Genomic DNA, 26,629 nt, shown 5'->3' on the forward strand with positions numbered 1-26,629 from the left:
TCTCTTTTTAAAGATATTTTTTGGGCTTTTGTTTGTTTGTGTGTGTGTGTGTGTGTGTGTGTGTGTGTGTGTGTGTGTGTGTGTGTGTGTGTGTGTGTGTGTGTGTGTGTGTGTGTGTGTGTGTGTGTGTGTGTGTGTGTGTGGTTTTCACCTTCTGCCCCAGGAGTCGTTGGCAGCTTGTCTTTCTTCTCAGCTGTGTGGAGAATGTGGCTGTCAGAAAATGGCTGTGTGTGTGTGTGGACACATGGCCCACAGAGGAGCCATGATAAGGATCAGTGAGGGATGGAGCAGCTGATTAAAGTGCTGGGGGAAAACAGAAAAAAGAAAAGAAAAGAAAAAGTAGATGTGGTATTTGCAGAAGATATCAAAGTGAATTCAGCAACACAAACCTCACTCGGTTTGATTGAGCAGTAACACATCACAGTTGATCATCACAATTCTTTTTCCTGGACTTCCTGAATTAGAAAAGACCACCAAGCACATTGAACCTTTTGTTAGTCCGACTTCTCGAGCTCTGTGTGTTCCATAATTATGCGTACAAAGACAACAGGCCGAGCTGAGGCATTAAAAGTCATTACTTATGGAAAAAGGACATAGATCAAGGGTCAGAGGTCACGTTAGGCCTATTGTCCTGGGTCTGATTATCAATAACCTTTCATTCTTATACACAGAAAGAAGATATTATGCAGCATTTAGGTGTGCCAGTGCATTAACACCATTAGAGATCAATCAACGGTCTGGAGTTGGATCAATAATTAAATAAATAAATGATCACATTTTTGCCTTAATTTCGGAAGGAAAGAGCTTTCATAAAATATATATATATGTATATATATATATATTTTGTTTAGTGATTATTGCTGCGCTTTGGCTGTCTTCTCTCAGGAGTGTTGCCTTTCCCAGTGTTACTAAAGTGTTGTGATGTTGATTATGTTGCTAAACAGCTGCATATCTGAAGTTTTTAATAACAATTACGGCCATAGGTTAATTGCTTATTACAGCAAATGCTTGACCACAATTTTACCAACTTCACACGGCGCTGTTCTAGAGGAATTAGGCCTTAAGGCAGTGTGCCTTATATTCTGTGTTGCATTTAATATCCGCAGCTACCATCTCCTTCAGTTCATCATTTGTGGTTGACTATCATATTCGTTGTCCTTTGGTTCCAAACAACTTAGATACACCCACCACAGCCCCATTATAGCCTATAGAGTGGCATATAAACCTCTATCCACTGCACTGCCTCTGCTCTCTATGTGAAATGATTATTTAGTGGCACCACAGCTGCAACACACCTGCGAGGATGTCTCGAGAACATGGCTCGTAGCTGCAATTATTTGGTTAGAAGCGTTTTGGAGAGCTGCATTATTGATGGCCCGTGTTTCTACTCTGTATCGTTAATATTTATGAGAATGTGAGAGAGAGAGAGAGAAAAAAAAAAAGAGAGAGAGAGAGAGAGAGAGAGAGAGAGAGAGAGAGAAGCTGTGGACATCTCAGTGTTAACACTCCAGCTCCACTAGATCCTCATCTTTAGAAAGTCCTTCACTTCATCTATGTTCCAAGACACATAGATTACAGTCTGTAAAACACCATTATAAAAATCTAAGCTTTACGCTTTAGTAGTATACCAGGACTGTTTGGTGGTAAAGTCTGGATTCTTCAGCAGAATAAGTGATTAATGAGGCACAATACAGCCTGTCAGTTTGATGGCCATGTTTTGAGATACAATAATGAATAATATTTGGCTTCCCCACAGCTGGAATGAACATTTGTTCACATAAATGAAAAAATCAAAACAGAGATATAAACAAAATGCACCTCTTGGGGATTCTACTCTTCCACTGATTATGATGAGATACAATAGTCAAATATTTCAGTCTTAAAGGAGAATGCCGGCCGATTTTTACCTGAATCTTGATCGCTATATCTCCGAGTACTGTCCATAGGGAAAAAAAACGACCAAAATCGGTGCTAGCAAAGTGGAGTTGCTGCATCTAATGGCCAGAGCTCCCTGTTAGCTAAAATGCCAGTTGTGGGGGCCAGGCCCAGATTATCCATAAGGGCACTTGGGCCAGTGCCCAGGGGCACCAACCATTCACAACCAGTGGGAGGGGGCAACACATGACACAAGCTTTAACAATATTTTCCGTAAATTGTTATATTATTCACTTGAAATTGTTGAAAGACCATACATTACTCGTTTATGAAAACTAATTTCACAATAATAATAATAATAAATTATAAATAAATCAATATTACATAACCACTATCACTCCCCCTCCCCAATCTGTCAAAGTTGAGTTGGTCCACAGGTACGCGCAAATGTTTAATTTGGGGGATGTGGGGTGGGGTTTAACAATAAACAAAAGTGGCCAGTTTAACCCCCCAAAAATGTTTTCATAATGATGAATGTAAAATATTAACTGTTATAAAAAATGAGAAGTGGTTGGCTTTCTTGAATTAATGTAATCAGCAAGCAAAGAAAAACATTTTTCACACAAACCCCCCCACTTCTGGGTGAGACTTGGTTGCGCCCAACCCTTCAACGTGTTTTTCAAGCACATAGCACGGCCAGCAGCACTGCCGGTGCACTTCGTGAGTCTATTCAGATGGCAGAGAAGTGTAAAAGACCGGTCCACAGTCTGCGCTTCTTTTCCTAGAACTTGTATTTCTTTCAGAGGATTTTGTTCAATAAATCCATATTCTTCAATCTAATATTGATAGTCTTTTTTCCATAACTTATTCATTTTAGGTCATTTTAATGTCGTTAGCTGTGATGCTAAAGCAGTTTTAGCTTTCCCATGATGCTTTTTAAAGTTTTTGAACAATCAGAGGAGTTGCTTTCAGGGCCGTGAAATAAAGTCAGAAAAATAAATATTTGACCGACCCACAATGCTGCAATATATAGTATTGATTTTGGCTTTTTGAATTGATAGACATTTTGAATTGAGACATTTGAATATAGTGATCACTGCTCATATGCCTACATGTATTTAGTTGGACAAATTGGTAAATTACATTTGAGAAATCCCCTTGATTATGTCTGATATTTTTTGCCAGGAGGACAGCACGAGTAAAGGGGGTAGTGGACCGGCGTGGGGGGGGCTTTGAGGTATAGTGCCCAGGGGCACCACATTGTCTTAACGCGGACCTGGTCGGGGCATGTTCTAGAGAGTGCCTTTGTGCCTCTTAACAGACACAAAATGCAATTAAAATGTCTGTGCAACATGAACAGGGCCCTTACGTGACAACAACATGCGTTTTCAACTCAGACATTGTGAAAAAGTTTAAATTCAAAGTTTGTACTGTCACCTACCTTGTGTGATCCTGCCAGTAGCTAGCTCGGCCTGCTAGCTGCAGGCCCGACCGGCATCCTTGCTTCTGCTTTCTCTCTCATCGCCCCCCACAACTGTCATTTTAGCTAACCAATTTTGGTCGTTTTTTTTCCTATCGACAGTACTCGGAGATATCTAGCGATCAAGATTCAGGTAAAAATCGGCCGGAGTTCTCCTTTAATGTTTCCAATCCTTTTAGACAAAAGTGTAAAAATCTTTTAGTCTGTCCTGCTGCTCTGGATAAGTATTGAAAGGATAACTGTACATGTGGGAAACTTCAGTGAATCTGCATGTTTTGCCCCATTAGACCTCTACTCATCATTCATATTAGAACATAGAATTTGGTGACGTCATGTAGTTCCTGCGTGGGTGTCCAGAGCCTTTGGACTGAAGATCAGTCAAGCTGTGCAACACAGTCAAAGTATCACTTCAGATGTTTTTGTACATTCTACAAAATAGTTCAGATCAGACAGTATGCAAGAGCACATGGCGAAATTGACACCAAGTGTGTATAACCAGAACAAATGATGTATCTCTGTCTCATTACTTTGCTTACTAAAACTACACATTTACTGTACATATAGCACTAGCGTCAGAAAAGTGTTGCACTATGGTTAACTTACAAAACAAAAACACAAGCCCTTTTCAGACATTTTGAGATGTCACAGTAGAAAAAGCACAGGTGTAAGGAATTAAATGAATGATGGCTGAATTCCATTCAGCTGCTTCTGTATCAGGGTCCTGGTGTTGTACTGTACATGTGTACACCAAAATGTTATAAAGCCATTGTTTCTCCTGCTGTGAGAAAGGCCTACTCCCACATTTATCACAATAGAAGAAAACACGGCAAGGTTACACTTTTGATCTAATACAGAAGGGTGTGTGGAGAGGGAATGGTAGTATTGATAGAAAAAGAAATTATCAGCTAGCTGCATTGTGTGTAGGAAATAACTGTCCTCATCAGCAGATTGAGTTTGTTCAGTTAACAAAGTTAACAAAGACAACTTTATTTTTTTCTTTATATCAACATAGAGTGAAAGGGTGAGGGGCTCAGAATCATATAAAGTAAGGACATTTACAGTACGATGGCATCTGAGCAAACTAGAGCTGGGCGATATGGAGAAAATCAAATATCCTGATATTTTTGACCAAATATCTCGATAATCGATATTGTGGCGATATTGTAGGGTTGACAATTGGTGCTTTCACAAAATATGCACACAATGAGATTTTTGATAAATAATCATCAGTTATGTTGATATAATAACTAAAACAGTCTGGCGTGTTCGGAAAATTACATCACTCTACTGTAATGCAGCCTTTAAAACCAGGAAAAGACAACACTTGTGTCATATCAGGGTATTACGATATCCAAAATTTAAGACGATATCTAGCCTCATATATCGATATTTACATAATATCGATATGTTGCCCAGTCCTAGAACAAACCCAATTTGCTGATGAGGAACTTCATTTCCCACAATAAATGCAGCTAGCCATTTTTATTCTTTCAATATGACGAGTTGACCTCAACAAATTATTGCCTGACATTGATATGTTAATTAAGCTAATAAGGAGAGCGTTGTTTATGAATGGGACATCTTCATTCTTCATACCAACACATTTCCCTTTGTTACCTTCTATAACAGGGTTAATATGGGTTTTAAGTACAATATATTTAGTTTATTTAGATTAACGAACCCACAGATAGAATAATAAGTTGTTCTAAAGGTTAAGATGCGTCATATACGTTGTTTTACATTTATATTTTGTTTGTCTTGTTTTCCTTTGTGGTTTTTAAAAATGAAATGCCATTCTTGTTGACAGAAGCAGCCATTTTCTGTTTAGTTCAAATGTGGTTTGTTGTGGAGAAAACGCATTAACCTATCTCAGTCTATTGCTGAGGACGGGTCAACAAATCACTGTGATTCTACCTGGAGCAGGAGTTAGGCAAATCATTTCTGGTCGAATGCTGTTTGTTGTACAGAAAGAACTCCATCAGCCAGTCAGGTGAAAAGAAGAAAATGGGCATGAAAATCGTTTCGATGCTGTGAGACATTCATATGCATCTGGATTAACCAACAAATAGAAAGAGACACATAAATGCAGTGTTTTCTTCATGGCTTTTCGCAACAGAATCACAATAGCTGGTAGATGTGTGCTTTTTGGATTTCAAATGCAGAATGTGGGGTGAGGTCAAGACTGTAAATGATCCTCTTAATAGAAGGAAATTACTCTGATCGCACTATTCTCTCATTCTGTCTTTCGACCCCTGTCCCTCTTCCTCTCTATCCATCTTTCTCGTGGCCATGTGTGGAGTATCCTGCTCCATTTTCTCGATCGTTCCCATGTTGAATTAGAGGCGATAGCGGTGCTTGAGCTGCCTTCTCACTCCGCTTTCACTTCTTTTTCAGCCTTTTTGTTTTATTTCCCCTCAACTAGTCAAGCAAATCAGTCAGAAAGAACAAGCAGAGCGCTGTTGGGCATAACACAAGAGATGTGGGAAAAGGCATACACTGTCCAATCACTACCTCACAACACTACAGTAACATTCAGTCACATTCACAGGTGGTTTAAAGAACTCCCAGGTCAATTTCAGCAAAATAAATTGAATAGCAACATCCTCTATCTGTGTACACAGCAATGTCCTCGAGTTGGTTTTCTGCTCGACAGGGAGCACACCTGATGCTTATTCATTACTATTATTGTTGTACACCTCCCCCTACTCTCTGACCTCATTTCCAATCATTGTGATTAGATCTAGAGAGTTTTCTCTCCCACTTCCTTCCTCTCTCCCTCCCTGCTCTGTACATTTTTATCAAATGTGATTTGTATTTCTCTGACTATATCTTCACCCGTGTTGCTACTCTTTCACCCACCCTTCTTCTCATTCTCTCTTTCATTAATCCTCAGTAACTCCTTTCTCTACAATTTTCCTTGTCTCCATTCTATCACTCGTTTACTCATTTCTCTTTCCTGTTCAGCCCATCTCCCTTCCCTCCTCTCTTCCTCCCTCCTCACCCCTCCAACACGTTGCTCTTTGGCAAGACCTACGGTATAGTGCTGTATTGAAATTGCTCTGCAGTGCCGAGATTGGGGTGAAAACAAGCCTGTAGCCCCCCAGCATTTTTTACCAAATAACCCATTTCATTTCCTGCCACATTTTCTCACTCCCCCACAAACCCCTAAACTCTCCCACCCTTTCTCTCTCTGGCTCCGTGCTTCCGTATATTTCTCTCTCTTGCTCTGTGTTTTCCTGTCAAAGGCCAATACAATTATTCATACAGAAATGCCTCTGTACTCATGCATAAAATGTAACTTATTCAAGCTCACACGTTCACTCACCTGCATACTCAAACTGCCAATATGCTCACAAGGATGAGCACAAAATATATTCTCCTTTGTACTTTTTTTTTTTTCCATAACTCTTTTCCTCTCTCTCTCTCTCTCACACACACACACACACACACACACACACACACACTAGAGGATGGATACCCGAACCGGGCCGGGTTCGGACAGATATTTAGAAATGATGTTCGGGCTTGGTCACATCAGCGCGATAAGGCATTAAACATTTTAAATTTAAAAAAGCTTATTATGTAGGTGCGCACCTGTGTTAACGTGGTACTTGTTGCCCCGTGTGCACTGATGCGCTCATCTGTTGACATTTCCTCAATGCCTTCCTACAGTTGCTAAATAAAAGCGGGCTTTCCACACAAACAAACAAACATGTCATTAGTATGAGAAAAAAAACGAGATTTTAACTGTGTCGGGCTCGGACATAAATATCTTAATGCCTGTCGGTTCGGTTACTGCTTTGGACGCGGGCCAGGCTCGGACAGAAAAAGTGCGGCCCGATCCGCACTCTAACACACACACACACACACACACACACACACACACACAGACACAGACACAGACAAACACCTGTTTGGACCCCTATAAAATCAATATGTACCCAGGACTATATGAAGAGCTGATGCATAACTCAATGTTTAAAGAGGCCACAGAAACGCCCCCGCTGAGCTTCTGTATTCAACTAATTCATCCACTGAGACCCACTCCTCCCACATCAGCTCATATGATTGAGCTTGAAAGATTCATGAGGTTGCGGCTATTAATATCATCGGCCCCTAACCCACCTTACCGGTGTGTCCACAGATCTGAGCGATGAGGTCAAAAAGGATGGAATAGGAAGAACAGGCTGTGGCTGAAGATAATGGTGGTTGTATTGTAGATGTACACAGGCAGCTGCAATATTTGTCAGCAGATCCCCCAAAATCTGGTGGTTTGAGGTGAATTGAGGCAGAACGTGAAATTGGCATGCTTAGAGCTAGAGGAATTGTATGTGATAAAGCTGACTTACTGTATAGCCAAAAGTGTAGCAAAAGTGTGGGACGAAGAAAGAAAGAAAGCTGCAGATAGATAGTTTCTCAGTGAGTTGCAAGGGTATGAAGAGGAAGACAGATGGAGAGGGCCGGTGCTGCCATGCTGCTGCCCTCAGGAGATCCCATTCAGTCCTTCATTAATGATGGGATGGATTTATGTGTTTGGCTCCAAATCCTCCAAGTTCTAGTGCTTACGTCAATATGTTGTAGAGTTTCACGGCTATTTTTTTGGGCTTCTATTTTTCCTCCAAATGCAGATCCGGTGCTGGCCACGGGGTGAAATACTGCTCCATTAGAAAATGATGATTCATGTAATGATGAGCAGTTTGATTGCTCGCATATGATACAACAGCACAGACAAGGACAGGGTTGAATACTGGAAATGGAAATTCTGGTATTTCCTGGGAAAACTTAAAAAGATCAATTCCCTTTTCCCAGCAAAAATCTCCAGGAATTTGGATGTTTTATGTCTGTGTGCACCTTTGTGTTTTTTGTACTGAAGACTATACTGAAACAAGGTCACCTCCTCTCAACCTCATTAACACTATGCAAGCGTCTTACCATAAAATGTGGTTTTTCTAGTAATAACTGGATCTACTTTTCAACTGCAGTAGTTCCTTCCAGTTTCTTACTTCTTAAACGGCAGCTCAGAGTCCAGCTGTGTGGCCAAAACATTTTGTAGGATATATGTAGACGAAGCAAAGTGTAAACTCGGTAGACACAAACTATGCAGGCAGTTCAACAAGTGGCTCAAAGGAATAGCGTAACATTTTGTGAAAAATGCGCTTACTCACATTCTTTCCAAGAGTTAGATTTGAAGAAGTTCGATACCACTCTCATGTCAATATGGTAAATATAAAGCTACCGTCAGCAGCCAGTTAGCTTAGCACAAAGACTGGAATCAGGCAAAACCACTAGGCTGGCTATGTCCAAAGGTAACAAAATCCATCAGATTAACCAATTCATTAAAAGTATATCTCATTTGTCTAATGCATACAAAAACTGAATTGCAGAAACATTGTAGATTTTGAAAGTGTATTAAACTTAATTTGTAGTTAAATATTCTGGTTTTCTATAGGGCTGCGCGATATGAGGAAAATGTCAAATTGCGATTATTTTGACTGATGTTGCGATTGCGATATGATTCACGATATTGGAGGGAATGATACATTTTTTTGGATCATCATTCTCATTGAAACACAAATAGAAATGTACTATAGTCATGTAGTGTGATTTCTGCAAGAATCTGTACCTAACAAAGACGTTTTCTTCAATCTGTAGGATAGGATTTGTAGGCCCAGGATGTCTCTGCAGCCCCACAATACTTGGTTAGACTTGGAATGGTTAGACACATATTTTGCCTTTAACAAATGACTTCCGGTAACTTAAAAGCTCAAGTCGTCAGCGGTGTGTACGTACACACTTACCCCAATGCTGCCACAAGCAGTGCCTGATTGAAGTTTCTCGGCCTGCATCTTGACTCAGGCGGTGATACATATACATTTGCATTCACAAAAGCAGTCATTCATACAATAAGAGACACACAAAACTGGTCAATACACATACCTTACATGTAGTCATGAAAATGCACAAATTCATTCATGATCTAACACAGAAATTCAACAACAGATACATGGAAGCACACAGATACAACCTCAAGCATCTGCAGGTGTGCAGTTAAACCCTGTTCCCACTATATGGGGGATGAGTGGATGGCATAATTTCCCGGTTTTCAATCAGCATGGACACTCCTCCTCTCCAAACTGCTCAGGACAATGAGAAACAAAGGACATACTGGCTGCAGAGTTGAATGAGCTGGTGTGTGTGTGTGTGTGTGTGTGTGTGTGTGTGTGTGTGTGTGTGTGTGTGTGTGTGTGTGTGTGTGTGTGTGTGTGTGTGTGTGTGTGTCGCATGCAGTATTTCTCTGGTATAAACATACCTGCAGATTAATAATCTCTCTCTCTCTCTCTCTCTCTTTCTCTCACACACACCCACACACAGTTTGCACTCTCTCATACTCACACATTCACACACTTGCCACCTTGACTTGCCTCATCTTTACTACTCTTCTATGTAATTGAGTCGTCAACTGAAGTGTCGGGTACAGTGAATGAATATGCATGCGAGAGTCTGATATGGGTTTGGTTTAGCTCTCTGTGTGTGTGTGTGTGTGTGTGTGTGTGTGTGTGTGTGTGTGTGTGTGTGTGTGTGTGTGTGTGTGTGTGTGTGTGTGTGTGTGTGTGTGTGTGTGTGTGTGGGATGGATGAGCCAATGACTCTGTATACACTGGGTGACAGCTTCAGGAGCAAGTGAAGCATATAAAGGCTGGCCACGTAGAAAGCGGGACAAATTGATTTCCCATGAAGGCGGGGAGCTGGATTTTACACAGGCGGGTCTTATCAGTGTTCCAGAAACACTCAAGAACAACACACACATACAGACACACAAGCGTCTGCACACTGGGATACATACTTATATCATCAAATGTAAAAATGGATCACAAAATGCTACATCAATATGAGATTGCACACAAACAAATAAAAAACAACAACATGAGAACATGCACTCATGCAGCAATGCACACATATGTTCTGGTCAAATGACTTTAAAGGTACCCTGTGGAGTTTTGGACCACTAGTAGCACTAGCAGCGTTTTTATAAGTAGGTCCATGTTTTGTTTGCAACAGAATGAAAAAAATTTAATTTCTCATTGCAGGATTAATAAAGTATGTCTTAATCCTAATCAAGTAGGAAGTAACTGTAACCCAACATGACGTCATGACATTGCGTAAACATAAACGCCACTTTCCTAAAGCCAAATGGCGTGTTATCTGTACGCATTTTCAGCTTTCCACGTGTATGTCTACGATGTATACAGCAGATGTAAACATACCCACCACGTGGCGTCGCCACGTTGCGTGTTACCGCGAGAACGTGACATACTATCGCGAGAACAACGCCACGCGTGTGAAAAAAAAAGAAGAAGAAAAAATGGTTGGGTTTAGGGAAAGAACACAGGGAAAGGCTTTAGTAACACAAAAAAGCGACAAAAACACCGACAGAAACGACAAAAACACGCTTAGGAAAACAATAAATGGTTGGGTTTAGGAAAGAAACATTGGGGAAGGCTTATAAAAATAATAAAAAATAAACCCAGCTCTCCCGGGTGAAATTTCTGTGTTTTACCCATCCACCACCCCAACCACTCTCCTTATGTGGTCCCACGTCCCTTTATACTACTCTCTACGGCGGAAAAACACGCTGAAGAGCGATTATGCTGTCTTGATAACACGCCAAAATGGCATACAAATTGGCGTGTCATACATACGCCACTTCATGAGATCAGTCTGCGTAAACCTTAGTTTGCTTTCACACATGAACAGTTTGGTCCGTTTTAAACCGAACCCTGGAGCATTTGGTCGAATAGTCCGGTTGGTTTAGGGTGGTGTGAAAAGCTCATTCGAACTCTGGTGCGGACCAAACAACCGAACTCTGATCCACTTGAAAACAGGGGTCTCAGTGCACTAGAATTCAGTTACCTAACCGAACCATATGAAAAATGTAACAATGTTGTAACTTCACCCCGAAATTGCACAGAATTTACTGAACTAAAGATGTGAAAACCCCCTGAGAAACTTTTTTGCCATATGCGTCAGGTGAGCAGTTCTCATTAAAGTGAATAGGTGCCATTTTTGGGATCCGGTATCCAGTTATTTTTATACATCCATGAAACAATTATACAAATGCACTGCGAAGCTAATGTTAGCTAAGATTAGCTCAAGCAGCTACAGTGCAGAGCTTTCAACATCAAGTGTCAAAACATTGTTAGACATCACTTACCAGCAGTTTAACATAATAATCATAAGCAGCTAAATATACATAACACCGTGATTCTAATATTCTAATACCATTAATGTAATATTTTTATAAATATGAGCTTTTTTTCCGACTCACTGACTTAAGTAAAAAAGCAACTTTATTTCATCAGATTATGTTCAAGATAATTGTGATTTTGCTTGTTACAAACTTAAATTGACTAATATATTATATTCCACAAATATTATTACTGGAAAATAACTGCAGTGACAATCATAATTTTTCATCAAATCGATCAGCCCTAACCTAAACATAATCTAACTTTGACTATAAAGCAAGTCTTAAGTCTAAAACATCCTCTTTAAGAACCGGGAATGGTCAAATGTTCTTGCTTTTGCTGGATCTTCCTCCTCATTCCATCTGTTCATCTTTTATCAGGATGTGTAGATCCTCACAGATGTATGACCACATGTATATAGTCCATACATGTACACCCACGTGTACACAAACTGCACACACTATAGTGACCTTGTCCAACATAACAAAGGGGATTTTTATTTTCTATCTCCAGAGAGTGTGAAGAAAATAGCAGGAGACAAGAATGAGACAGAGAGAGATATAGCAAGAAGTCATGACAGAGAGGCAGAGCAAAGATGATTGAGAGAGTAAAGTACTTGACCAGGCCTGCCCGAGTATGATTGACTGTCAAACACAAATTAGCTGAAAAATCTTCCTTAAGATTTACCAGAGGCCATTTGTTTGGTTCATGAGCCTTTTCTTTTCAGAAATAGATTTAAAGATTCAACATCAGAGCACCCTCTGCTCAGAAACACATCCTTATATAATTTCACTGTCAGTGATTAATTGATTCTGACAGCAGTAAGAAAAAAATAGATAATTTCACTCTACTATTTCCTCTTTAAGTATGTCAGAAATAGCGACAGGAGGCAGAGAATAGCCTGTCATTCACCCCTCTAGGGAACTGCTCTACTTTAAGAGTAGAGTTATTGTATTTTTTAAGTGTGTACGCTCACAGAAGTAAGGACCAAGAGAGAAGGAAAGGAAGAAGGAAGCAGTGAAAGGAAGATAATAGGTAGGATGGAAGGTAAAAGGGAAGGAAAGGAGGAAGAAAGCAATGAAGAAACGTAGTCTGAGGGAGGGTGCAAAAGGAAGGATGAAAGGATGCCAAAAAAAGGAAGTGAAGAAATGAGAAATGGAATAAGGGAAGGAAGAGAATGAGGAAGACAGAGTAACAGTGACTACGTTTACATGCACATAATATTCCGGGTTTTGCCCTAATTCCGAAAAAGACAATATTCCAACTAAGCTGTTTACATGGCTAATGAAAGTATTCCACTAATATTCCCGTTTACATGTAGCCGTGCAAAACAGGATTTTTTCAAAGTTTCAAAGGAGCAGCGGAATATTTGGAGCGTGCGAACACGGTGTCCCTCTTTCATTCCTTCAACCAGCTTCTTGAAAAGGTCAGCGTAGTGATGTTTGCGCATATCAAAAAACCTGTTGATATCCAAGTCTTTGATAATGTTTAAAAGTAGCTGTTTCTCCTTCTTATCAGGTCTGCAGCCTTGCAAACTGTTGGCTGGTTGGATTATTTACAGTAACCATAGCAACACACAGAGCTGACCATAAGACGTAAACAGGCAAGAGGCCGTAAACTGCGGTAAAACCCCCGATTGAGACGCATATTCTGAATGTCCAAAGAATGCCTCTAAAACCTAAATAATACCGGAATACCCCACGTCTTAATCGGACAATGCTATATTCGGAATATCCAACAGGAATATGCTGTTTACTAGTCTGGCTATCACCAGATCAAGCTCAATCTTTCAAGACTGAACATTAGTCTGGGGAGTCTGCTCTGTATTTTCTACTGCACAAGAGGCGTGATCAACGGGCATAGTTCAAATTACTCTGTACGCAATTGGATAGTCCTTCAACCAATCACACCAACGATCTGATGACGTAGAAGCGACAGCGGCATCAACGGGTTGCTACGCTTCGGTGGCCGTCATGTTGAACGTAAACAAAAAGCTGCTTGCCTTTGCTTCTCTATCGTCATGGTGTTAAACCCGCCAGTAGCGCGCCAGATGGATAAGCCAGTTTGTGATTGGTTCCCGCAAATTTGTAACGGAAGCAGGACAGATAAACGTCCAGGTTTCCGGCCCTGCAGCTCAGCAGGGCGAAATCAAATCGCCGGCAGATCGGGCTGGGTTTACCCAGTCTAGCTGTTTACATGACATGTATCAAATTCGGAATATTGTCATATTCGAAATAATAGTGGAATACTGGTGTGCATGTAAACGTACTGAGTGAGGGAGAGGATGAAGGAGGGAAAGAAAAGTAATAGCATAAGCGATCCATTTTAAGAGGTAGACGTGTAGCTCCTTTTAAGCTGAGGTGAGCTGTGTTAATGATCCCACCCTGGGCATGTCGGGCAGATAAAGTTGTCAAGGAACAGGCCAAACCCCACACGATCCAGAGGGCCGCTGCCGCTGCTACCACCAGGAGCCCTAAAGGGACACCTGTAAACCCTCCTGACTCAAAGGAAATTAGCCTGGTGAGACCCACAGGGGTAAAGGAGGATAAACTTGCCATTTAGAGATCTCCAGAGGGAGCGAGAGAAAATAGAAGGTGAAGAGACTCGGAAGTGACTAATGAAAAGAAAGTATGGATGGCAGTGAGGAAAGGAGGAAATGACTCTGGAGGAAGAGAAATGAAGAAGAGAAAGTCAAAAAAAGAAGAGCACATCTACAACTGCTGCTGCTGATTCTCTGGCTCTATTCTTTATTTCCTGGTATTTCAAAGTCCTCCTCTCCTTCTGCACGGAGACAGAAATAGAGAGCGAGGCTTTATGATACTGGTGGCACTGTGGCAGCTTGCTTGGCTTCTCCTGTCCCTGGCTTCTTTTTCCTGGCCAATGGCCCCTTCCCACACGAAATATAAACAGGCACTGAAGATGGAGCCAGTGCATACAAAACACACACACACACACACATAGCGTCAGTGAGTGAAGTCAGACTGTCAGAACTGAGGGCTAGCAGAGCGATGTGAGATGTTGTGACACTTTACCTCATTACATTTTCCCAGGCTGTTATGAATGTTGCAGAAGCGCTGTCAACCAAAGCGAGGACCTGTCAGAAACACACTATTGACACACACACACACACACACACACACACACGCCTCTGACGCACGCATACTGACATATCAACCTTGCAACATGTGAATTAAGATGACTCTTTTTTGTATTTCATGTCGCCTTGTGATTTTTGGAAACGTCTACAAGGCAGGTTTAAGGCTCACTTCAGATCTCGTAAACCCAGACAATTTGGATCGTTGCCTGCGCGCCGCTCTCAGCACAATCGTCGGAGCTTCAAGATGTAATTGTGTCTGGGGCTAGTGGGGAGGTAGCATATCCCCGCTCATTCTAACATCTCAGCCAAGGAAAAGGGATGAAACATTTTCTCTATCTTCACCAGAAACCCCAGGATGAAGGACTTTTCTCCAAATGCTGGATCCTCTTGATAGGTTGATCAGCGTTGCAATGAGTTCTCTGGAGAGCAGCACAGAGCCTTGGGCTGTACCAGAGCTGCTGTGTAGTCTGTCTGTTTCCTCTTCTCTCTGCTGATCCTGATCCCTTTGTAATCCATCCGCACCCAAACACAGGGACTCGGGACACTACGGTATACTGCTAGCACAGACACACACACACAGACAAACGCATCCACACAAGACTCAAACTACTTTACTAACCATTCTCTGCTATTTGCTAAACAGAAATATCACATTTAATTTAACGAAAAGGTTTGATAAAAGTGGAAATCCTGCGTTGTGAAATGGTATCATTTTGTAGGATTTATTTCCTTTTTATGGCCACTTTATAGAAACTGAATTCAACTCACGTTCACGGATCAAGTATCTCTGAGATTAGGACGAACATGGAGGGACCTTCTGCGAGGCCCAACACGCAGTATCTTCTCTAAAGATATAATAATCCTTTAATTCTATAATAACAGCACAGTAATTCTTTAGTTATTGTTGGCTAGAAACTCAAACAACATATGGAAGGTACTTGTAAGGGAAAAGCTTAAAATTAACACCTGTTAGACTTTATTCCCAAACCTCTTATGCTTGGACTGCTCTAGCATCTTTTTTTTCTGAGATAGCAGAAGAAACTAATTGTGGGACAAGGCAGTTACACACAAGAACTCCTGTACTATTAAACATCTGCTACAAGGGAAGGGTATATTATGGTGTGTTACACATTTATATAATAAACATTTGATGCTCATTAACGCTGCTGTACACACCAGCATTATAGTTATTGACACAACATGTTCCATTAAGTGGGCATACTGTTTGGACGAACGGCGGTTCAATAGAAAGGTATCCGTCTATGTAGAAGGGCATGGAAATGTCAATGCCCCTCAGCTAGCTAAAGGAAGTCAATCATCCAGGGTCCCGCACAATGAAGGATGACAAACACAAAGAGCCTTTCAGCAAAAACCTTTGTGTGACAAACATTTCCATTTCAAAGCCTCCATTTTACATGATGTCATGTCAATTTATTTTTACATAATGTCTGCTGTGGTTCAGTGGCAACTAGGCGAATGTAGAAAGAGTGACCAGATCTGTCACTGCTGTTGGTTGATAAGGTGGCAGACTGCTACCCTGTGTGTTTGCTAGAGTTTGTTTTTGTAAAGGTGTCACAGATGGAGCAATTGGAAGTTTGCTTGCATGAATGTGCATTTTCTACTATGTAGCTGACAAAAAGTCTTCCCCTGCCGCATTAATGTAGTCCCTTCATGCCCTCCATAGCACCCTGTCAGATGTGAATTCTCCAGGTGGCATTTACTGGTTCAAAGGTTCTCTGTGTAATTGATCAGACTGCTGTTTGATCTGTACGGCTGGCATTTACTCTACAGAGAAAAATGTGCTTTTCCGACTCTGTTGGGACAAACTGGCTGGCTTTCAAATGCCCTTGCTTGCCACCTACAGAAGTTTGGCGCGGATGGATCATATAGAGCGAATAATGAGATTTCCTTTGCTTGTGTATCTGTACACGTGTACTTGCATGAGGAATCAACACAACACAATCCACACATTGTTGCTGTCCTGGTTATCTTTTCGCTTAATGAAGCACTTTTTCTCAGGGTTATTCACAATTTGCCAAAGCAATTACGCCTAAGACATTTTCAGAAACAGGACTCTCGCTCCTTCAGAAATTTCCACCAAATATTAAATGGCTCTAAAAATAAATAAATAAAAAGTTCCACTTAGTACTGAATTTCACTACTCCCAGCACTCTTACAGTCATTAGGTTGACAGGCAATGGCTGCGATCTTGACCTTCGATATGAATGTTTGTAGTAGTTTTGGCTTTTTAACTGGGTAGCCGGCATCTTCACTTTCTCTTAAAACCACATTCAGAATGAACCTTTTAAGACTTGTGCAGAGGAAATTGTAGCTATTTTTGTGTCAGAGCCAACAAATGCCAAGTAAAAAAAAATCCCAAATGCTTCTCGCTTTGACATTCTTTTTATTTGATGTTGTGGGTGAATATGTATGAGTGTGTGGAGCAGAGAAAAGGACATTTGCAAAACAACTTACTGCTACGGAATCAAAAAGATGACCAAAAGAAGTCAGACGGGATTTATTTCATGCATTCACAGATAAGAATACAGACATTTCAGACTGTGGTTGTCATCAGTGAACTAGAAAAGGCTTTCTTTGTGCAACTAAATACCTAAGTAACATTGTGTTCCTGGTATCCATATATTGACTTCTGACCTAATTTCACCGACCCAATATCCATGCATTATCTGAAACTGGTTATCCTATTCAGGGTCACAGGGTGTGGAGCCGATCCCTTTGGGCAAGAGACACCCTGGACAGGTCACCAGACTATTTCTGGGCTGACACATAAGCTCCTTTCATACATGCACTGCAACCCTGAAAATATCTAGTATGTATGTAAGAACACAAATAGCTGAATCATATGGACTGGGCATAAGCCCTGCTAGCTCCCTAGTACATAGTCGGATTGAGGCTGTGTGTGAATACAGCAGGTCATTGTCCGGGGAATTCACAGCAAGTGAGTGGGCGTGTTGATGACATTTCTATCATGCAGCTCGCACAAAATTGGTGAAAAAGAAAGGTACAGGGAGCATCTTGTAATTTTCACTGACGGGTCGAAGGATCCATCAGCTGATGCAACAGGAGCAGCTATGGTAGTCCAGGGGCTGAATATCGAGTTTCGCAAAAGAACATCCAATACCTGACTGTGTATACTGTAAAGGTGTATGCTATTTTGATGGCAGTTCAGTGGATTGAACAGATTCAACCTTGTAAAATATTAATATATAGAGACTCATTGTTAAAATGAGACACATAGAGATAAACATAACATTATCTAAATCTAAAGGAAAAAGTATAGTATTGTTGTGAAAAGAAATAAACCAGGAATGGCAACAGTACGGAAAAAAAGGAGAAAGCAATTGATTCTGATTACAGTACTTCACATTCAAGGGGTAGGAGGGAAGGAGGGAACAGGTCAAGTTGACCAGTTCGAGCAGTGCCAGCACCCAGAGATGATACAACATATACTTGTGGCATGTAGGAGATATGGGCCAAAAAGAGAAGTGATGTTAACTGAAATGAGGAAAATTGAAAAGTATCCTAGAAGGTGTGGAGGGAGAGGAAAAGGAGGAAAATTGTTGTTTAACTTCTTGAGAGACTCTGGACTAATAAAAATGATCTGATGTGAAGATGATACAGTAATGGGTGAGCTCCAGAAGGAGGCAACAATGCAACATTGACGAAGAAGAACGGTGATTTACACGAAGATGGCAACAAAAATGTCTAACTGGAGAGCCGACGAGATTCCGAAACCTTGGTTGGTAAGAGCCGACGACCAAATCATCAGACAAATTCAAGGAACAGCAAGAGACTCAGTTACGTATGACCAAATCACTAATCGGCTACCTGACCGCTGTGTAATCTGCATCAGTTTCTAAAGTTTCCGGATTCCGACGTCTCTCCAGTGCAGACTGATCTCATAAAGTGGCGTATGTATGACATGCCAATTCGTATGCCGTTTTGGCGTGTTATCAAGACGCATAATCGCTTTTTAGTGTGTTTATCAATTGCCATTGCCAGTGGCACTGACCCACATTACGTGTAAATTTTTGACGGTTTTTTTTAAGCCTTCCTAAACCCAACCGTTTATTGTTGTCCTAAGTGTGTGATGTTGGTCACCGTCGCGTTTTTGTCGTTTTTTTGTGTTACTAAAGCCTTTCCCAATGTTCTTTTCCTAAACCCAACATTTTTTTGTGTGTGTGTGACGTTCTCGCGGCAGTACGGCACGTTCTCGTGACATCGGCTGTATACAGCGTAGACATACAAGTGGATAGCTCAAAAAATATACAGATAACACGCCATTTGGCTTTAGGAAAGTGGCGTGTATGTTTACGCAAAGTCATGATGCCATGTTGCTCCAGCAAGACATTTTCGTTGGAGTCTTCGGGTATATCACCCTTCTTCTTCACCCTTGGATGTTGTCATGTCCTGCCTTCTGCTAGCTGTACCCAGGCACCAGCCATCGCTAAAAACCAAACATGTGTTTTCAGTAAGTTAGGCCCCGTCTACACGTACCAAAACGATCTTTTTTTACCCGTCTTCCCTGGATTCGTTTCAAGAATAGTTGCGTCCACACGAATCCACTTGTAAATGACTCAATACGCTACTTCATATGCCAGACCTATAGGCGGCGCTGTTTCTGCTACAGAAATTCACCAAAAAACGGAGAAGAAGAGCATAGTCACTTCCACTTCCCATCATAACATGACTAGCTAGATTATCATTTTCTCTTAATACATCCGTGGACTATAATAACTTTCACCACTGCTCATTTTATAAAAGCGCTGCACAGAAAATGTGTCTTTGTTTACGTTGTATAATGTGCTGTTGGATTGCTTTTTATTTTGCATGATTGCAGCGCGCTAGCAGCGAGCTAACGTACGCGTTAACGTTCGCTAGCTCTAACATCGGCAGTCAAACGAACATCAATGATCCCTGAATGATGTCTTTTTAATAATCTATACGTTTTTCTTGCAGTAGCCTTTCTACAATAAGCCATGGTAAAAGTTCCTATAATCCGTTCAGGGAGTTGATAAGCAGACAGATTAGCTAGCTAGTTGATAAGTAATCTACTTCCACTTTATAAACAGATAGCCATAGCAGCTAACGTTAACGTTACTTCGCTGCTGGGGCGGTCAGCTACTTTAGCGATGTTTAACGTTGGCTACATAACGTTAGCAATATATCTTGTGTTGAATCCAGAGGGAAGGGTCAGGGAGCAGAGACACAGTATTTAGATGAAGTGAGCTGGTTTGACCATGGAGATGGGACATGCTCGCTTAGCTTCACCGCAGTTGTGTGCGTCAGCGGCCGTGGGAGAGGGTGTAAAAGAGGGGTGTGGCGATGACATCATCAATACGGATTTGTATTCACCATCCATACGAAGCCAAACGAGAGCCGTTTTCGGATTTTTTCACCCTGAGACCAGGTTTCAAAAAAGTGCGTTTGCAGGATTCGTCTGGACGGTCGGCCCAAACGATGCAAAACATGTGCGTTTGCACAAAAAAACGTTTCAGTGTGGACGGCCCCTAAGAATGCGTCTGACAAAAAGACATTCACAGCTATGGGCAGAACTCCTGCATGTCTTTGGACTGTGGGAGGAGGCCGGATAAGCCAGGGAAAACCCCACATTAACACAGGGAGAAGATTCAAACTCCCCACAGAGGGGCCCAAGTCTACCAGCGGGTTTGAACCCAAACCCTTTTGCTGTGGGGCGCCAGTACTAACCACTGCACCTATTCTCATTTATGTCACTTGAGCACTGAAATGCAAGAATAGTTGGTGTTCAATTGTAGACTTTATAATCTTCATAATCCAGTCATGTCAGAATTTCTTGATCTTTACTTGTAACTTCAATGAAAAACTCTTGATTTTATCGAGCTTAGGCTCAGACAAAATCTCATCACGTCTCATGCTACTCGAGGAGGAATTTGTGGTTTAAGAAATTACCAAAAGGCTTCAAATCCATTGAGTGGTGCTTCTATGTTGTGTCTAAAGTGGGCTTCTAATTAATCCATAGACCCCTCAGGATTCTCTAATAGTTACTTAGAAAGTGTGATTTAAAGTGAATATTTTTTTTTATCTGGAGATAAAGAAGCCTCATAAATCTTTTGGACAATCAGCCACTATTAGTCCGGATCCTGCCTCATTATTTTAACAATGGCTGTTGTCTCCACTTCCTCATTGGTAAAATAGACTGTATATAATGTGTAGTTTGTGATGTTATTATCTTTTAGAGTTTGTCCTTTTCAAATATCAGTTCACCACAACCAGCAGAAAGTTACAGTGTGGAACATTCCCTCTCTTCCAGGTATACAGTATCACCATGCGGTACTTTTTATGGCAGAGTTACTAGACCACTAAAATAATATACCATGTTTTAATACACGCCAGTCCTTGGCTGAAATATTGATTCTTCTGTCCAAGCCTTTATTACCATCTGAGTGGACTCTCTCTTTCTCTCTCTCTCTGCTGGACTCTTCCTGGCCAAAGCCACAATGATTCTTAACCATTAAATTGCTGATTGCAGAGCTGTTTACTTTTTATGTGGCCTGAGCATTTACAAACGTTGTGGCCGGAGCGTAAATTGAAAGCATAAATCTCACTGTTGTAAAGTAGAAAAAGACCCTCCAGAGGTGGCAAACTCAGAAACGTCCTTTCCTGTAGCGTCAGGGAGGACAGGACGGTGATGGAGTTGATCTTGGGCTGGGCATAGCTCTGATCGAGTACACAGGTAATAGAAATGTTATCTGATCTATTGAACTGACAAATAATCCCAAAGGGGAAATGGGGAAAGGCTGACCCAGGGCCTTCTCTCGCAGGATTTTTGTTTGCTTCCCGTCTCTTTCTGTCTCTCTGTCTCTTTCCTGTCCCTTTTCAATTATTCATACCCTGGTTTCGACACATGCCTGCAGTAAGCCTCCAGATATTCTGTCAACCGACACCACCCCCGGTTTGTCTGGCTGCTCTCTCACTATCCTCCCCCATATTCTTCTATCTCTATTTCCCCATCCTCCGTCCTCACACTTGCCAGCTATCCTTAGATACACCCAGAGAGGCGGGGATAAACAACAAGAGCGGGTTACATATTTATCCTGCAATCAAACATTCCCACCCAAACTGTGTTTTTCAATCAGCGATGAACCACATTTAATCCTCCTCAGCCATTAGGTTAGTCACGTCAACTTTTCACATGCATTTTGCGGCCTCTCCTGACAGATTCAAATGACTTAAAGAAAAGCTCGTCTAGACTTCGTATAGTGTTTGCTGCACCTAGCAATTACTACGGTGGCTGGCACCTGTTCGTCCCTCCATCCATTTCTCTGCCAGAAGATAAGTGGAGCACTGCTCTCCTAGACTCCCTGGAGACTCTACTAGTGCCCAGGCCTGATTTTGTTGTACTGGGGAGCCAGCCAGATAGTCATACACACACACATACATATGCAGTCTCACACACACACACGCTGCCACCTGCTTAAGTTGGATGGTTCTCTCATTAAGCCAGTTTGGCAGAGTGTACATTGAGTGGGCTTTGAGTGGACCGGCCTGCTGCGCTCTGGCCCTCAACGCTCCGTTTGAGTAGAGGTGAGGTAGACAGCGACATACAATAAGGAACAATGTGTTGTCACGGCCATATGGTACACGGTGGTAACAATATCATTTTATCAGTTATTTAGATTTAGCATGAACATGTAAGTCCCCCTCCTCTCAAAAATGTTTAGCTTGTTTTTACTTCACTTGGATGTGTGAGCGATGTATGCGAAGAGTTTGACACATTTATCTGCTGAGTAGAGAAAGTTTGTCTGTTCTCTTAGGGTTGAGTTTGAGATGTGTTGCTTACACAGCAACACATGCTCACACAGTTTGAGATGTGTACGTGTGAGCATGATTTTGGTTTAAATGCCAACCGTGGTACAGTATGCAACTTAAACAAGTGTGATGTGGAAACTTGAAACCTCCAGTGCACATACACTGAGAATGGACTTTTCAGTAATGTAGGCGTTGAGTCCAGTAGTAAATGAAATGAGCAATGTTTGCATATTCATAGATTCTTAATTTAAAGGTACAACATGTAACATTTCTGCATTAAAATGTCTAAAAATGACTATACCTATGTCATATATTGTGTTGAGTTGTGTACTTACACTATCCTAAATGTTTCCAACAACGTTCAAACCCAGAGAAATCTGTTATTTTATTTTAATGACACGGGACATTTAAGTGGCATCATAAAACCTTTGACCCCTCTAGTTACTCTAACTTCCGTCAAAACACGGCCACCCAGATGATACGTTCGTGAGTAATCGTAAATCATACAATGTCACAGAAAAAATAATAAAAAATAAAATAAAAATAATTGCATTCTGCCATAAAGCATGATTTTGTCATTGATTACATGCCACTTACAACACAGTAATACAGCAGAGATCTTATTTATTGATACATTTCAATATCGATTGATCCAACTTAACGTGCTATGTTAGAGTTAGCTCATGCTAATGCTCGGTGGGGAACGTTAACATTATAAGGTTACAACATCGTTTAACACGTTCATGAAGTTATTTTAAGTATAATTGTTTTAAACAGCACTGGGCTAACCCACGATTACATTCACCAGCTAACGTTAGCGTTAACGTTAGCTAGCTGTATAGATAGAAGGCAAATCGAATGTTAATTTAGCCAGCTATCCCACCCTGTTGTTTCTGCCTCACTCCCAGCCGCTAAGGCCGGTTACACACTGCCTGCGTGGCGTGAGCGTGGCGTGAGCGTGTATGAAGGTAAATATGGTGCAAAACGTGAGAGCTTGTAGAATACAATGTGAGAACTTGCAGAACAAAAAAATTTAACTTGTATGTTAAAATTGCACTTGTAAAATAAAAATTTGCACTTGTAAAATAAGAATTTTCACCTTGTAAAATAAAATTTGCCACTTGTAAAAATGTGTCAAATAATATTATAAATATATTGCACTTGTAAAAATTATTCACATTTGAAGTCACAAAAGAAAAAAACATGAGAGCTTGTAAAAAAATCTGAACTTGTAAATTGAAATTTGCACTTGTAGAAAAAATATTCACAAATGTGTAGATTGATATTTGCATGAACACAATGACAGCTGCGCAAACTTGTAATGCAACATTTACTCATGTACTTTTTTTACTCAGGTTGATTTTCCATCACAACCACAACTCAGTGATTACAACCTCTCGAATCTGTCACTGTATGCGCCTTCCGATCACAAAGAGGCGAATCTGCGCTCGACTTTTGCAACACTTGTTGCGATACATTTGGTGCAAAACTAATTTGTACCTGTGGACTTAGGCTGTGGAGCTCTGATCCAACAGAACGGGAAAGCAGGGTTTCTATCGCCAGATGAGGGACAACTCTGTCCGGCTTATTTAGCTATGTCGCATGGAAGCCTGGTTGAATAGCAAGCTAGCGTTAGCTAACTAACCAACCAGCCTGATTCTAAATAAATACCTTTTAATTATCTTAACACTTTTTAACAGTCAAACTGAAACACTGGCGGTGAGCTCCAGGTCCTGCAGACGGACCGTCACCAGCGGGTATCGGCCAGCGGAGCAACATCGCTATTATTGCCAGAAAGCTGCGCCGCGACCTCGACCTGCAGTCGGAGCTCCAGCGGGAAACCCTGCTTTCCCCGTTCTGTTGGATCAGAGCTCCACAGCCTAAGTCCACAGGTACAAATTAGTTTTGCACCAAATGTATCGCAACAAGTGTTGCAAAAGTCGAGGCGCAGATTCGCCTCTTTGTGATGCGAGACGACACACAGTGACAGATTCGAGAGGTTGTAATCACTGAGTTGTGGTTGTGATGGAAAATCAACCTGAGTAAAAAAAAGTACATGAGTAAATGTTGCATTACAAGTTTGCAGCTGTCATTGTGTTCATGCAAATATCAATCTACACATTTGTGAATATTTTTTCTACAAGTGCAAATTTCAATTTACAAGTTCAGATTTTTTTTACAAGCTCTCATGTTTTTTTTCTTTTTGTGACTTCAAATGTGAATAATTTTTACAAGTGCAAATTTTTATTTTACAAGTGCAAATTTTTATTTTACAAGTGCACATTTTTATTTTACAAGTGCAAATTTTTATTTTACAAGTGCAAATTTTTATTTTACAAGTGCAAATTTTTATTTTACAAGTGCAAATTTTAACATACAAGTTAAATTTTTTTGTTCTGCAAGTTCTCACATTGTATTCTACAAGCTCTCACGTTTTGCACCATATTTACCTTCATAAGCGTGGCGTTTCTGTTGCATGTTAGCTGCATGGATTTTTCTGTCTTTACACACCAGAAACGTGTCTGACGCGCTGCTGCTGCTGCTAGCTTTGTCTGGACACATGTACACTATGTTTCCCATTGATAAAATGAAATACCATGTTAAACATAAATATATACTGATTTGATTACAGCAAAGACAACGGCGGCAGTATTGACGGCAAAATAGGCTACAGAATATTTCGTTCTGTATTGACAGGTGCAATATTATGATTTTATTATAATATTATATTATAATAAATTATAATTATAATCGATTATTATAATTGATTTTTTTTTTTTAATTACATTTATATCTGCATTTATATCAAAACCTAGAGACTTTCAAACATCAACATGTCATTTATTAATATGTATTTGTGTCTAAATGACATATAAACATCTTTTCCTACTCTATTTTGTCTGGAAACGCTTCCAACACGCTTGCGTGTCGTGTGAAAAATAGGCGCCGGTTCTATATCTAGCAGGTACGCGCCTGAGACGTGCGTGTCATGCAGGCAGTGTGTAAGCTCTAACCTGTTAACATGGGAGCCGAAATAGAAACGGACACGCCACGCAGCTGACACGCTTGCATGACGCATCCAGTGTGTAACCGGCCTAGGGGACTTAAGTCGGGATGAAAGCAGACAACAGCCCGGGGGACACGACACATCCACAGTTAACCAGCAGCCAGCCACTATTATAAACTTAAAGCAATCCAAACCCAGCCAGCACAAACTCCAGCGCCGGGTGATAACGATGCTAACAGCAGTAACAGAAAGTTGTGTGTTCCGTCGGGAAAACAGACCATATTGCCCCAGGTGTCCGAGTCTGACTGGCCGTGGTGTTGTGCTGAAATTCTCCCCCCTTTTGCGTTTAGCGGTCTTCTTTACACTTACGTTTGACCCACAAATGGTGACTGTCCTGTGGACAAAAAGTGAAGGTTGGGAAGAGTCCAAAAGCAACAACCGGCAGCCATCCTATTGATGTAGGCATATCATCGGCCGGTATCTCCGGGGCTACGGCTCGGCACTGGAGATACTTGGCACCCAGCCCCACCCGCGATGTAGCTAAGTCTCTCAGAGGTGTTGAGTAATGTTACAACAAACCCTTTTCCCCCAGGTGCTGAAAACATACCAAAAAGTGACACTGAGGTGAAATATATTGTGGTATTGTGGTTTTAGCTGCTGGCTAATGTTAGCCTGCTAGCTCACTAACTGGTCAACTAGCTAGCTAACATTAGCTACCAATACAAATTGAATCAAGAAAACGTAATTATGGGGGGGAAACTGCAGCTATTTTATCAGAATGACATGAATAAACGTTACTAAACGTAACAAGGATAAAACTGTAATGGATAAACCTATCCGTGAACAGATATATTTTAATCGGCAATTGTATTAAACTACAACTCCCATAATGCCACTGCACGACATCATCAAAAGTCCGTGTTTACATCCATTGTTTTGATTGAGAGACCGGCAGAAAATTACATATTGTACGTTTAATATAAACTTTTGTTGCTGAAAAACCATATCACGCTATATATTAAAGTCTTAAAACATGTCTGGAACAAATCTTTAATTCTCAACCTTATAGCTTTCCTCAGAGCTTTTTACGACATCTCCAATATGGCCACCTAT

The 26,629-nt window shown here is 41.0% G+C and overlaps 1 protein-coding gene across 4 annotated transcripts in view; it reads left to right on the forward strand.

Moving 5' to 3' along the window:
- The window catches only part of ncanb (neurocan b), a 173,160-nt gene that overhangs the window by 101,029 nt on the left and 45,502 nt on the right, over positions 1-26,629 (forward strand). The window lies entirely within an intron of this gene.

The sequence above is a fragment of the Perca fluviatilis genome, chromosome 9, assembly GCF_010015445.1.
Source record: "Perca fluviatilis chromosome 9, GENO_Pfluv_1.0, whole genome shotgun sequence".
Classification (NCBI taxonomy): Eukaryota; Metazoa; Chordata; class Actinopteri; order Perciformes; family Percidae; genus Perca; species Perca fluviatilis.